At 54.5% G+C, this 12,175-nt stretch overlaps 1 protein-coding gene across 3 annotated transcripts in view; it reads right to left on the minus strand.

Moving 5' to 3' along the window:
- PDGFRB (platelet derived growth factor receptor beta) overlaps positions 1-11,318 on the minus strand; it is a 37,936-nt gene extending 26,618 nt beyond the window's left edge. Inside the window, exon 1 of one of the 3 annotated variants that reach the window (XM_069592406.1) lies at positions 10,663-11,318. The gene's annotated coding sequence lies outside the window, so the exon portion shown is untranslated. The remainder of the gene's footprint in view (positions 1-10,662) is intronic. The other 2 variants (XM_069592407.1, XM_069592408.1) reach the window with 2 other exon arrangements.
- Positions 11,319-12,175: the final 857 nt, after the last annotated feature.

Below are 12,175 nucleotides of genomic sequence, written 5' to 3' on the forward strand. Positions count from 1 at the left end.
GATGTCATGACTCAGCTCAAAGAAGGCAGCCAGCTCCAGGCCTGGGAGTGTGTGGGGGCAAGAGGGATCTGGAGCCAAAGCCTGAGTCCTCCCTCCAGCAGTTGGGGGAGTATGGGAGTGATGGCAGAGGGTGCGGCTCTGTGGGCTCACGCCAAGTGGGCTGAGCTGTCGGTGCCATCTGGAAGCATGGGTAGGGAACCCCATCCTGGGAGCCAGGAAGGAGAGCAGGGTCCGCTGGGCTGGGAGATAGTCATGGGCAGGGGTTAGAAAGCTAGAACTGAGCAGAGGCTGTGGAGGTTTCACCTGCCCCCCCCCACCAGTCCAACGCCCCTTCTGCTGCTGAAGGTCAGCGTTCCACCCTACACACTGAACCTCCCCACAAACTTCAGGATCATGTGGAGACCAGAGAGGGTGAGCAGCCTGACCTGAGTCACACAGTGATGCCACACAATCACCCAGGCCCAGTTCTCGGCCATGCTGCTTCTAGACCCAGGGGACCTTTCTGTTTTCCAGGTATCTATGAGGTCCTCCAAACAAAGCAGCAGAAATCAGCTAAGTTGGGGCCTAGAATGGGATCCAGCTGTTCTGGAAGTCCATGTGGGGTGAAAGGACAGTGCCAGTTCCATGGAACATCACTCTGACGGCCCTACCCCACCCTCTCCAGCACAAGCTTGGTGACCTCTGGCTACCCCTTGGTACCACATGCTCCCATATCGCCTCTAGTCTGAGCCTTCCTGTCTGTCCTCATCCCCTGACCAGAGGAACCTTCCTGAAATCCCCACCCAACCATGTCCTTCCCTGGTGCCTCCACAGCTCTCCATCCCCCCTACATAAAAGCTGGCTTCTTAGCCCAGCCTGTAAGAACCTTCACGCCCTGCCCTGCTGACAGACAGTCCATCACCACAGAAGGGGCAGGATGCTGTCCTTCCAGCTCCCTGGGGGCCCAAGCAAGGCCCCCACGCTCTTGTCACTCACTCTGTTCTTCACTCCCCAGGAGGCCTCCCCAGGGACACAGTGGAAAGAAATGACCTCTTTTCTGGAAGTTCAAAATAAAACGAAACATCTGTCTGGATTGGAGCCAGGCTGATAAAACATGGACTGATCCTTCCCAGTCCGAGCCCCCTCTCCTGCCACACACCCCTCACCCGCCGCAGAGTAGCAGCAGGCGCTTGGAGGTAGGGGGAGCAGCCTTAGTTACTTGGAACAGTTCGTGGGAAAGCGCTCAGTGTGTGCCTCGCGGCCACTGGGGGCCCAGGGGAGGGGGTCTGGGTCCCCACACAGGCTGGGAACTGGTCTGAGAAGGAGGTCAGAGAGGGAGGGAGGCCTGCCACATACCCTTGTCCACCCGCCCGCCAAGCAAACGCTTCCTGCCTCCTCCGGCGCCTCACTGGCCTCCCTGCTCGTCCCCACGGCCACCCCCTGGGCCATTGTGGCCTGGCTCTGCCCAGGCCCAGTGGATCCCTGGACTAGAGTCCTCTGGATCCCAGCTGGGCCTCAATGCCCCCCTCAAAAAGGAACAAGGACTTAGAAGACCTTGAAAATAAGAATAGCTAACTGTGATTTAGTTCTTATCACCCAATGCCTGGGCCAGGCCCTTAATGTGAATGGTCTCAGAACAATCCATGACACTGGTGTTGCATCTGCATTTTATAGATAAGGAGAACAAGGAACAGAGAGGGCAAATCGTTGCCCAAGGTCACAGAATTCACCAGTGGTAGAGCCCATGCTCGATCCCGGGTGGACTGATCCCAGAGCACACAGGCTCAACACCCGTGGGACGGCCTTTCTAAGGCAGGAGGCAAAGACGTCAAGCTTGTGCCTGACACACAGTATGAGTTCAATAAAGGAGTCATCAGGCTTGTTTGTTCACCCTCTGTTTTCCAACCTCTCCCCTCTTTAGCTGGGTGAAACTGAAGTTGGTGGAAGAGGCAGTCACATTATTTTTCACAGAACTCTGTATTCTTAGGTGTGAGATGGGCTATAAGCCCTCCTACCTCACCTCCCCGCCAGCCTCTCTGCAATTGTCGAGCCTCCCAACTGCACACCTCCCATGATAGGGATCTCGCCACCTCACCATGGCCCATTCCACTTTGAACAGCTCAGGTTCCTCAGGGGTCAGGTTGTTTGGAAACTTATTACGTGTGCTCCGTCTGTCTCTTTATATCCCCTGCCACCGTCAATGACCCCCTGTCCCCACAAGCAGGGCATCTTTTTTCCCGTTCATTTTTCTGATGCTCTACAATGCGGAAACAAACAAAAGCCCTTACTAATTCAGAGCCAAGCACTCTGCTAAATGACATGACCTGGGAATTTGGTTTCATCCTCAGAACAATCCTGTGAGGAGGGTACAATCATTATTCCTATTCATAGAGGAAAAAAACTAAGCCTCAGAGAGGTGTGGCAACTTGCTCAACGACATACAGCAAATTAATAAAAGCCAATGATAAGCTGAGAGTCAAACTCAGGCCCATCTGACTGACTCCAAACATGTATTCTTAACCGCTATGTTGGCCTGCCTAGCTTCTGCCCAGAAACAGGTTTGTTCCCAGAGAAGCACGACCACATGGGTTCACCCTAACGGGGTCAAACTCTCAGGTATTTGGGGTCCTCAGAGGTCAGAGTCCTGAGCAGGGGATCTACTCCAGCTCACCCAGGAATTTGGAAGTTAAGCAAGGTGGGATCTCAGAACCTTTCTGGGACATCACTGCAGAACCTGGGGGTCAGCATCTACACTGAGGAGAGGAGTCTTTGCTGAGGACAGCAGGGCTCTGGTCTACCACAAGCCCTGTCCCAAAGGCCTCAGACGGAGCATCCTGGCAGTCGGGCTAGGTGCAATGCTATGCTGCAGTCAGGGTCCAGACTTACCCCTGCTGGGGCCCCAGCACCCTCTTTCCACTGTTCAGAGGGCCCAGGGGCCCCTGCAGCTGCAGAGTTCTAGGCCTCCACCATCCTTCGGCTGTCCTCCCTGCAACCCCGCCCCCACAGCCCCCCAGAGCCTCATCTCCGGCCGGTGCCATGGCAACAGAGAGCGCCAGGCCCTGGCAGCCAAAGGGGCCCCCGAGAGGGGTCCCGGGCTCAGACTGGGGAGGGGGGTGCGGCAGGCGCAGACAAGCAAACCTTCTGTTCCCCTGGCTGCTGCCAGCCCCGGATCAGCCCCGGGCTGGGGTGGGGGCCGCACAGAGAATGGGTTCTCAGAGCCAAGTGGGCAGGGGGCAGGCGGGCCTCGGCCGTGTGGACTGACCCACCAGCACGCGGCCTTCCCCCAGCAGCCCAGAGTCTGCACGTCGGGTGGGGCAGCTAGCTAACAAGAATCTGCCATTAATTGATGCCAATTACAGAGCATTGAGATTCCCCTCATAGCCCTCCTGCGCAGCAGAGCCAGAGGGGAGAAAACTCCCACGTCTTAGTCCCCTTATTTTCTCCACATCTGTTCTCTCATCCCTTCCTCCAGGAGCTCACCTTGAGTCTCCCACTCACTGTTACTCAGCCTCCCCGTGCCTCGGGTCTCCTCTCTCAAAGTCTGGGCTCGTCATCAAGTTGTCAAGGCCTTCGAATGAGTTAATACAAGTAAAATGCACAGAGCAGGGCCTGGCGCACAGCCCTCAGCCAAGTCAGTGGCCATGTGACTCTTCTTCATTCACTCACGAAGAATAAGTCACTCACTCATTCACTCACTTGGCCTTGAGACCCGGCTAGGCTAGGCTTGTCAGCAAAGGGGCGTGTGGGAAATGGGGTGGTGAGAAAGCCAGGAAGGGTCACTGCTGTTGTTACTGGGGGTGTCAGCAGGCTCAGCTTGGGCAGGGGTGGGGTCCCCTCCTCCAGGACCAAAACCCAAGGCTAATGACTCCCAGTCCACTGTCTGCCAACCTGCTCTTTGTCTTAGTCCCTTAGTTCAACTTTTCACAAATGAGAAAGCCCACCTAACAATCTGGGGGATATCTTCAAGTTCCTCATATAGGATTAGGCTTACAGTAGGTGCCCAATATGGGTTTCCCAGGTGGCACTAGTGGTAAAGGACCTGCCTGTCAATGCAGGAGACATAAGAGATACGGGTTCGATCCCTGGGTCGGGAAGATCCCCTGGAGGAGGGCATGGCAACCCACTCTGGCATTCTTGCTGGAGAATCCCATGGACAGAGGAACCTGGCGGGCTATGGTCCACAGGGTCACAGAGTGGGACACAACTGAAGTGACTTAGCACGCACACAGGTGCACAATAGATGCTTACTCAGCATGAGCTCAGATGGCTGTGGAAGGTCAGCTCTCTGGTCCTCAGCTGCCCTGTAATGACTCAGGACTCCCTGGGCTGGGAAACTGGGATAGCAGGCAATGGTGACCCTTTCTATCTAGGGAGGTGATGGTTCAGGGTGATGAGGGGGCTGAACAGACATATGGGACTCTGATGCCAGAGGGCAGGGCCTGATGCCTCTGAAAGCACCCAGAGGGGCTCAGCCAGGCCAGGAGCAGCAATCCCAGCCACTTAATCCACTGCCTCATAACCATGCGACTTCTCTGAGTTTAACTTCCCTGAGTCCCATTTTCCTGGAAAACAGCAAAAGAGACACCCTTTTCCATTGCTATGAGGGGTAGAGATGATGAAAGGCTCCTGACATATGACAGGTCCTCAGTCAGTGGTAACTGTTATGATTACAGGATGGTCTGAGGGGGAGGAGTGGCTGTGAGTTGGGCTCTCTGGGGGATGATGCCAGGGAAGGCTATTCCACAGAAGCTCTGTATGAGCAGTTAAGGAAGTGGGAGATCGTGAGGCATCGGGTGATGGCAAACAAAGAACTGTGAGGCTGGAAACTGGGGCTTTTCATCAAAGAGGCAGGTGATGGGCAGAGAAGGAAGGCAGGGGTCACTTTGGGAAGACTAGAGTGCTGAGTAAGGACTTGGGCTCTGCCCTGGAGGCACTGGGGAGCCAACTTGTCAGGGTATTGACAGTGAGGGTGGGGGGCTGGCTGCTGCCTAGGGTGACAACAGGGCAACTCTAAGCACTTACGGGGAGGCCTCCACAAGAGGGGGTGACAGGAGGAGCCTGGCATTTTGTGGGAGGGTGTGGATTAGGATGGGGACAGTAGAGGCAGCGAGACCAGCTTTGAGGATGAAGCCGTCTCAAACCCAGCCTGAATTCCCTGGCAGGACCAACTATATAATTTGCTGGGCTGAGGGCAAAATGCAAATGTTGGGACCCTTGTTAAAAAATACTATTAAGCATTTCAAGGCAAGGCCCTTCTAAGCATGAAGTCCTTTGTGCCTGCACAGGTTGAAAGTTTATGAAGTCATCCCTGCTCCCTGGACTAAAGGGGAGCCGTCTATTCGTCTATTCGTCCATCCATCCATCCACCAACCTGTTTATCCATCTCTCCGTGTACTTATCACTTTTACTATGCATTCAACAGAAAGGCCCCAGCCTGATAAGAACATAATAAGATAAGATTATTATGATAAGAACAGAAATATAGGTAAGAGAGGAATAGCCCACAGTCCACTGAGTCACCCCTGAGCTTTTACCTTCATGCCCAAAGCCCTGGGCTAGGAGAAGCCTGGGCTTCCGTGACAGGTTTGTAAACCTGAGCCCTTCCCTCTGGGGCTGATGCTGGAACCTCCTCCCACTATCCACCACTTAGGCTCAGCTTCAGGAGTAGAGAAGCTAAAAGAGGAGGAAAAGGAGGTGTCACAGCCCTTACGGCTCCCCTTCCAAGACAGAAGGCAGCCAGGACAGCAGTGAAATGTGACACAGCCACACAGAGCCTGGCAGGAGCTCTCAGGGGCTAAGGATGGGGCTGGATGCGACCTTTGGGGTCACTGAACTGTGCCCTTGCCCCCTCGTTTTACACAAAAGGAAATTATGGCCGGGATGGAGAAGTGATATAATCAAAGGCTCCATGGTCCACAGCACTACCCAGAGGGGCTCGCATCCCTCACTGGGGTGGTGTTGCTCCATTCTAGCCCAAACTCTGCCCTGTGACCTCAACCTAGTGGGAGCTGGAGCCTGAGCCCTGGGCCACAGAGATGGGTGGAGAAGATCCAACACGTGCCCTGGCACAGAGGAAAGTCCAGGCCAGCAGGCTGGGTCCTGGGCTCAGTGCTATGGCTGAGGCACAGTCTCCTCTTCTCTGGACCTCAGTGTCCCCTGCATACAATAAGGAAGTTGAGCACAGTGATCCCCATAGTCCTTTTCATCTCTGACCTTCAGGAACTGTCTGACCCCCTGGCCCTGCTGCCCCCACCTCCCAAGTGACAACCATTTCCATCACAGGGCAGAGAAGCTGGTACCTCTGGCAGATGAAAGGTTTTGTGCACTTGAGACATTAAAGAGCTCTGATCTGAAGTGAGGAGAAGAGAGGGTGCTAACGCAGCTAAAATGATGCACTTTGATTTTCAACCTCCTGCACTTGGCTGGGGTTAGGAAGAGGGGTCCTGGGGCCATGGCCTGGGGGTTCAGGAAGCTCTTTGGCCTGAGGGTTCTGGGCCTGAAGTCTTGGGAGGGGCTTAGATTTGGCTTCTACACTGGGAGCAACAGTGTGTGAATTCCACACTCCTCCCATTAGAGGTGGGTCTCTGCATCCATTCCCTTGCCTCTGGACCCCACCATTTGTCCATCTACCATAGGCCAAAGCCTTGCTTTGAAATCAGAGCACATGAAGTTCAAAAATCAGCAAAGGGTCACAGCATCCACACACACCCCTTCACAGGCAGTCCTCCTGACCCTCCCTCCTCAGTATCCAAGAAAAATGGGCCTGTGGCTGCTGGGGAAACACACACTCAGAGCCCCCCCAAGAAACAGAGTGCATTTCCAGGTGGCTCTGATTGTCAGAAAGTTCTTCCTCTTGATCATAGGGCACCATTTTCCATTAGTGGTCATCGATCCTGACCGCTTTCTGTAACGTGCAGAAAAGGGGTAAGAAAAAACCCTTTCATTGTGAAGTTAAATATGCATGATCCCTGAGTACACAACAGGGCTTGTGTGGCTGCCAATCTGGGCTGGCGCGGCTTGGAATCCTGGAATTGTTTTACGGCTGGAAGGAACTCAGAGATCATCTCGTTCAAAAATCCTTATTTTACTGATGGGAAAACTGAGGCCCAGAGAGGGACTGACTCACCCACAGTCATACAGGATGGGTTCCAGGGTCTGATGACCACCTTTAGAGCTCTGAGGGGCCCCCACAGCTGAAGCCCAGGCCCCACCCAGTCTCTCAGTCATGGACTCTGGAGTCAAAAACACCAGGTTTAAGTCCCAACTCCATCATATCCTAGCTGTGGGACTTAGAGCAACTGACTTAACCTCTTAACCTCTCTGGGCATTTCTTTTTCTATAAAATGGAGAGTTTATGTCCACTCCTTGAGGTAGTTTGCGATGATTAAATTAGTTCCGCAAATATTTATTAAGCAGTCACTGAAGGCCGGGCCTGTTCTAAGTGCTGAGGAATATAACCATGACCGTGATGGTAATGGATGTAAAAAGCACAGTGAAAGTGCTTAGAGAAGGCTGCTCCCAGTTCTGTCCTCTCTCACACATGGCTTCCCAGTTGAGGTGTTTCAAGCTCTGATGCTGGGAAGACATGGCCAATGGGCAGGTGGGGGCGGAGGAGATGTGGAAAATAGGGGGGAAGATCTCCCCCTTCCAAGGGTCCACTGGCTGTGGCTTCTGAACCATCTGCCAGAAATAGGGCATGGGGGTGTTTCAGCAGCACCTGGGGCCCTCTCATTCCTTTCTCCCTCTCACCATTCAGTAGCCCAACCTGAGCAAAACGCCCAGAATTCTCTCCTTCAGCCCAGAAGGCAGCTGGTCTCGGAGCCAGGGTGCGCCTGGAGGATGAAAGTGAGCCTTCAGCACAGCCATGGCGCCCAGGTCCCTTCCCTTCCATGGCTACAGCCCTTCACGATGTGCAGACCAACGTCACAACCATGTCGTCCTGTACAGGAGGCGGGGAGAGCAGAGGAGCTCTCTTTGCTCTCTTAGGTGTTAGGTCCAGCCGCACGAAATGCAGGAACCATGCTAAGTGCCTTATCTATATTATTATCTTGTAGATCCTCTGTCCCACCCTACTGCTCATAGAGGAGGGGCCTGTTGCCCGGAGAGGCAGAGCATTGGCCCAGGGTCACACTGTTAGCTAGAGCCAAGGGGGCGTCATCAGATGCCGGAAACTGGTGTTGTTTACCCACCATGCCCACTGCCTTCCAGATGCAGACGCAGCAAAAAAGAGGACATGGGGGCCTGAGGTTGGCCACACAGAGGATTTGAGTGGAGCCAGGACAAGCGCTGGGTCTCCTGACTCTGAATCCACGGTGCTTTCCGCTGCCCCACATCTGTGGGCAATTAGAAGTCTCAGCTCTTCTTCCCACAGAGGAGGGAGGGCAGCCTGATCACCACTGAAGGGAGAGGGCTCACCAGATGGTCTCCCTCCTCACTCAGGACCAAGTCAGGGCCGGGTGGACCCAGGAGCTAAACTTTCTGCTGGAGAAGATGCTAGACCCAGGAGCAGGCTCTGAGGGAAAATGGAGACTCTCTCCTCTGACCAGAGCCTCCCTGGGAGCAAGGAGGTTAAGTCTTTGGTTTCAGGCAGACCTCAGCCTACATACCAACTCTACCAACTGTGTGACCCTGGGAAAGTCACTTAGCTTCTCTGAGCTTTGTTTTCCTTGTCTTCAAAACAGGGGTAATCATAATACTGATTCTAAAGGCCTACAACAGGGATTATAAAGCCTGAGAGGTTCCAGCACAGAGTTAGCACTCCAGGATGGTGACCAACATAGTCTGCATGTTCCCAAGTGCTGTGGATTCAAGGCCCTGCTGCTTGGAGGCAAGGGAAGATACCTGACTTCAGAAGACCTCACTAGAGGCTTCTGTGTACTTTGGGATCACAGAGGCAGGAACACTCCCCCCTTGACATAGAAAAATGTCAGGAGGACCATGTAAGGTTCTGGAAAGGCACCCAGAGGGTGATAAGGAAGAAAGGAAGGAAGATAAGAGGCCTGGGTTCTGGGCTCACCCTTGGGAACACAGGTCTTCAGTAGGTCCCTCCTCCCCTTCACAACTACATTTGCTCAGTCCCACTGTCTTCCCAGGGGACCTGGGGTCAGAACACAGGATGGAGAAGCCTGGGACCCAAACAATCTCTGATATGTAAACAGAACACAAAAAGAGGATCAAGCAACAAGGCCCCAGGATGATGGGCATGGCAAGCTCTTGGAAGACCGGAGGAACCAAGGAAGGTTGCCTGGAGGAGGTAGAATAGGAGGGTCCTTAAAGGAAAAGGCAAGGTAGGGAGGAAGGCCATGCCTACCGGCAGGAGCATGAAAATTCCTCTGTGAAGACTGGGCTCTGACTGGCAGGAACACAAAGCCCAAGTCTGGTGTGATGGGCAGGGAACTTACTATCTCCTGAGCTCTGCCACCTACCAGCTGTGTGGCTGTCTTGACCCTCTGTTTCCTCACCCATAAATATGGTATAAAATCAGTCCTTTCCTTTGGATTTGATGGTGAACGCACATGAAATCAAGCATAGAAAACACTCCGAATGGTCCTGCTGCTGCTGCTGCTGCTAAGTCACTTCAGTCGTGTCCGACTCTGCGACCCCATAGACGGCAGCCCACCAGGCTCCCCCGTCCCTGGGATTCTCCAGGCAAGAACACTGGAATGGGTTGCCATTTCCTTCTCCAATGCATGAAAGTGAAAAGTGAAAGTGAAGTCGCTCAGTCGTGTCCGACCCTCAGCAACCCCATGGACTGCAGCCTTCCAGGCTTCTCCGTCCATGGGATTTTCCAGACAAGAGTGCTGGAGTGGGGTGCCATTGCCTTCTCTGCCAAATGGTCCTAGCATCATGCAATGTGTTGATGAGTGGCAGCCGCTGTTAGGAGTTTGGGCTTTCCATAGGTACCTTCTACTGGGGAGACTGACGGAAGGAACGGTGATCAGATGCATGTTTTAGGATGGCGCGGAGAAAGAGGAAGATGAGAAGGCCTGAGAAGCTGCCTGTGACCGGAGGACAGGGCCCAACAGCCAACCCCCTTCTTCACAGCAGGGCCCCCAGATCTGACTGCTGAATCCCAGACCCCCAGCCCAGCCTGTGTGAGGATGGGCCTGCCTCTGCCCCCTCGCCTTCGCACTTTCCCAGCCGCTGGGGGTTTGGAAGGACATCTTAGGAATCCGGAAAATTTGCAAATCCATTTAAATCCCGAGAGGTTGCCTGGCGGCCGACTGGCGTAAAGCCAGGCAGATTCTTAGGGACAAGGCTTGGGCCCAGGGACAGACGCTGTGTGTCTGAGGTCCCTAGTCCCCTGCTAGGCTCTCTTTCTATGTATCCAGCCGGATACATGGATACATCTCCGGATCCATCTCCCAATTCCCCTCTCATACTCCTTCCAGCTCTCCTCGCGGCCCCCTACAGGCAGCGCTTTGCTTTGGAAGCCCCCCTCCCCCCTCACTGCCAGAAACCCCTGGGATTTGTTTGATGAGGGCAAGGGGCACCCACCCCAAAAGCAGCCTGAGCAGGAGAGAGCTGGTTCCTCCAGCCCAGATGTCACCCACAGTCTCGTTGCCTCTTCCCATCTGGTTTTGTTAAAAATATTTTCCGTTTTTTGACCTACCCAAGAAGGCGCAGTCTGGGACAAGGGGACAGGACAAGACGCTGGAGTTCCCTCCTCTTCCCAGCGCTTACCTTGCTGCTGATGCCTTCTGAAGTGTGGGCAAAGTCCTGGGCTCTGGGCTGTCACCCCCTCCAGGAAGACCTCCTCACTGCCTACTCTCCCTTGTCATCAGAAGGACTCTGCTGAACCTGAAGTGGGGCAGTGGCAGAGCGGGAGGACAGTGAGGAGCGTTGTAGGCTTGCAGAGCCTCAGGAGAATGGAGGGAGTGAAGGACTACGGGGTGAGGAGTGGCCTCACTCCCAAAGCATCCTTGTGGAGGAGAAGGGCTGCCAGGAGGGGCCGCCCTGGGTCTGGCTGCCCGGGTCGCTCAGCGCAGGCTGCTGCCTGGTGGCGCTGGTCAGAGGGGCCCGGCTCTCTCCTCCCAGTCCCTCCTTCCTTCTGGCTCCAGACAGGGCGGGCAGGGACTGCGGGCTGCTGGCGGCCCCAGGAGCTCACCCCACTGTGGGCTTCCCTGCCCCCACCCCCTCTGCTTTGGGGGAAAGGCTGCAGAGCAGCCTCTGATTGGCCCAGCTGGGGGAAGGGGGGCTGGGGGCGGGGAGGGCGGACGCGCGTGTGTCTGTTTTCAATTTTAGTTTCCCCCTCCCTCTTTCTTTTCCCCCAAGTTTCTTGTTTTTCTTCCTCGTTTCCCTCTGCTTGCTCCCTCCCGTAGCCTGCTCACTCAGGATGTGAGGGGATGTTTAGAAATTCCACAGCCCACGCCAGCCAGCCGCTGAGTCACTTTTATTAAAGAGTGGCCTGGCCCACTAGCCTGATGCCTGTCTCGGGTAGCCTCCCCTGGCTGTGGCACCTGGGGGTGGGTCCCCTCTCTGGGCCTCAGCTTTCCCATCTGCAGATGGAGCTCTGATAACCCACCCGGTGACTCAGTCGACACTCATTCATTAAACAAGCTTGCTGAGCACCTACTATGTGCCAGACACTGTGGCAGGTGTTGGGGTTGCAGTGGTAAATTACAGTCTCCAACCTCAGGGTACCCAGCTAGTGGGAGATACAGTGCCCGAAGAGGGAGGCACTCCCTGAGGCTTGAAGGAATCAGGAAGGGCTTCTGAGAAAAGGTGACTTAGAAGAGAGAAAAAGCCCTTCTGAGGTTATCAATCTCTCATAAGAAGAAATCAAGGTCCAGGGGTGAATTAGCACAGAAAGGGAAAGAGACATGCCCAAGATCACCCAGCAAACTTCAGATTTCCAGACATCTTCCTCTATCATCTCAAAATCCCCAGAGGACCAGGAAAGAATTATTTCCTTGTTGTGTAGACAAGGAGCTGAAGCCCAGAGGAGTCAGATGAGCTTCACAAGCTCACACAGCTACAGCAGAGCTAGGGCAGGGTCAGATCTGTACACACCAGACAGATTCAGGTGCTCTGACCCCAGTGGAAGACCCACACTGCAGTGTTGACTGGCCCTCCGGTCCTACCCTCTTCCTTGTTATCCCTAACCCAACTCTCATTTACCTTCCAGTACTGTTGTGTTCCATTTCCAACCTCTGCCCCAAGGTCTGCCAAGGCTTCTCTGGAAGCCCCTGGACCT

This window comes from Ovis canadensis, chromosome 5 (genome assembly GCF_042477335.2).
Source record: "Ovis canadensis isolate MfBH-ARS-UI-01 breed Bighorn chromosome 5, ARS-UI_OviCan_v2, whole genome shotgun sequence".
Taxonomy (NCBI): domain Eukaryota; kingdom Metazoa; phylum Chordata; class Mammalia; order Artiodactyla; family Bovidae; genus Ovis; species Ovis canadensis.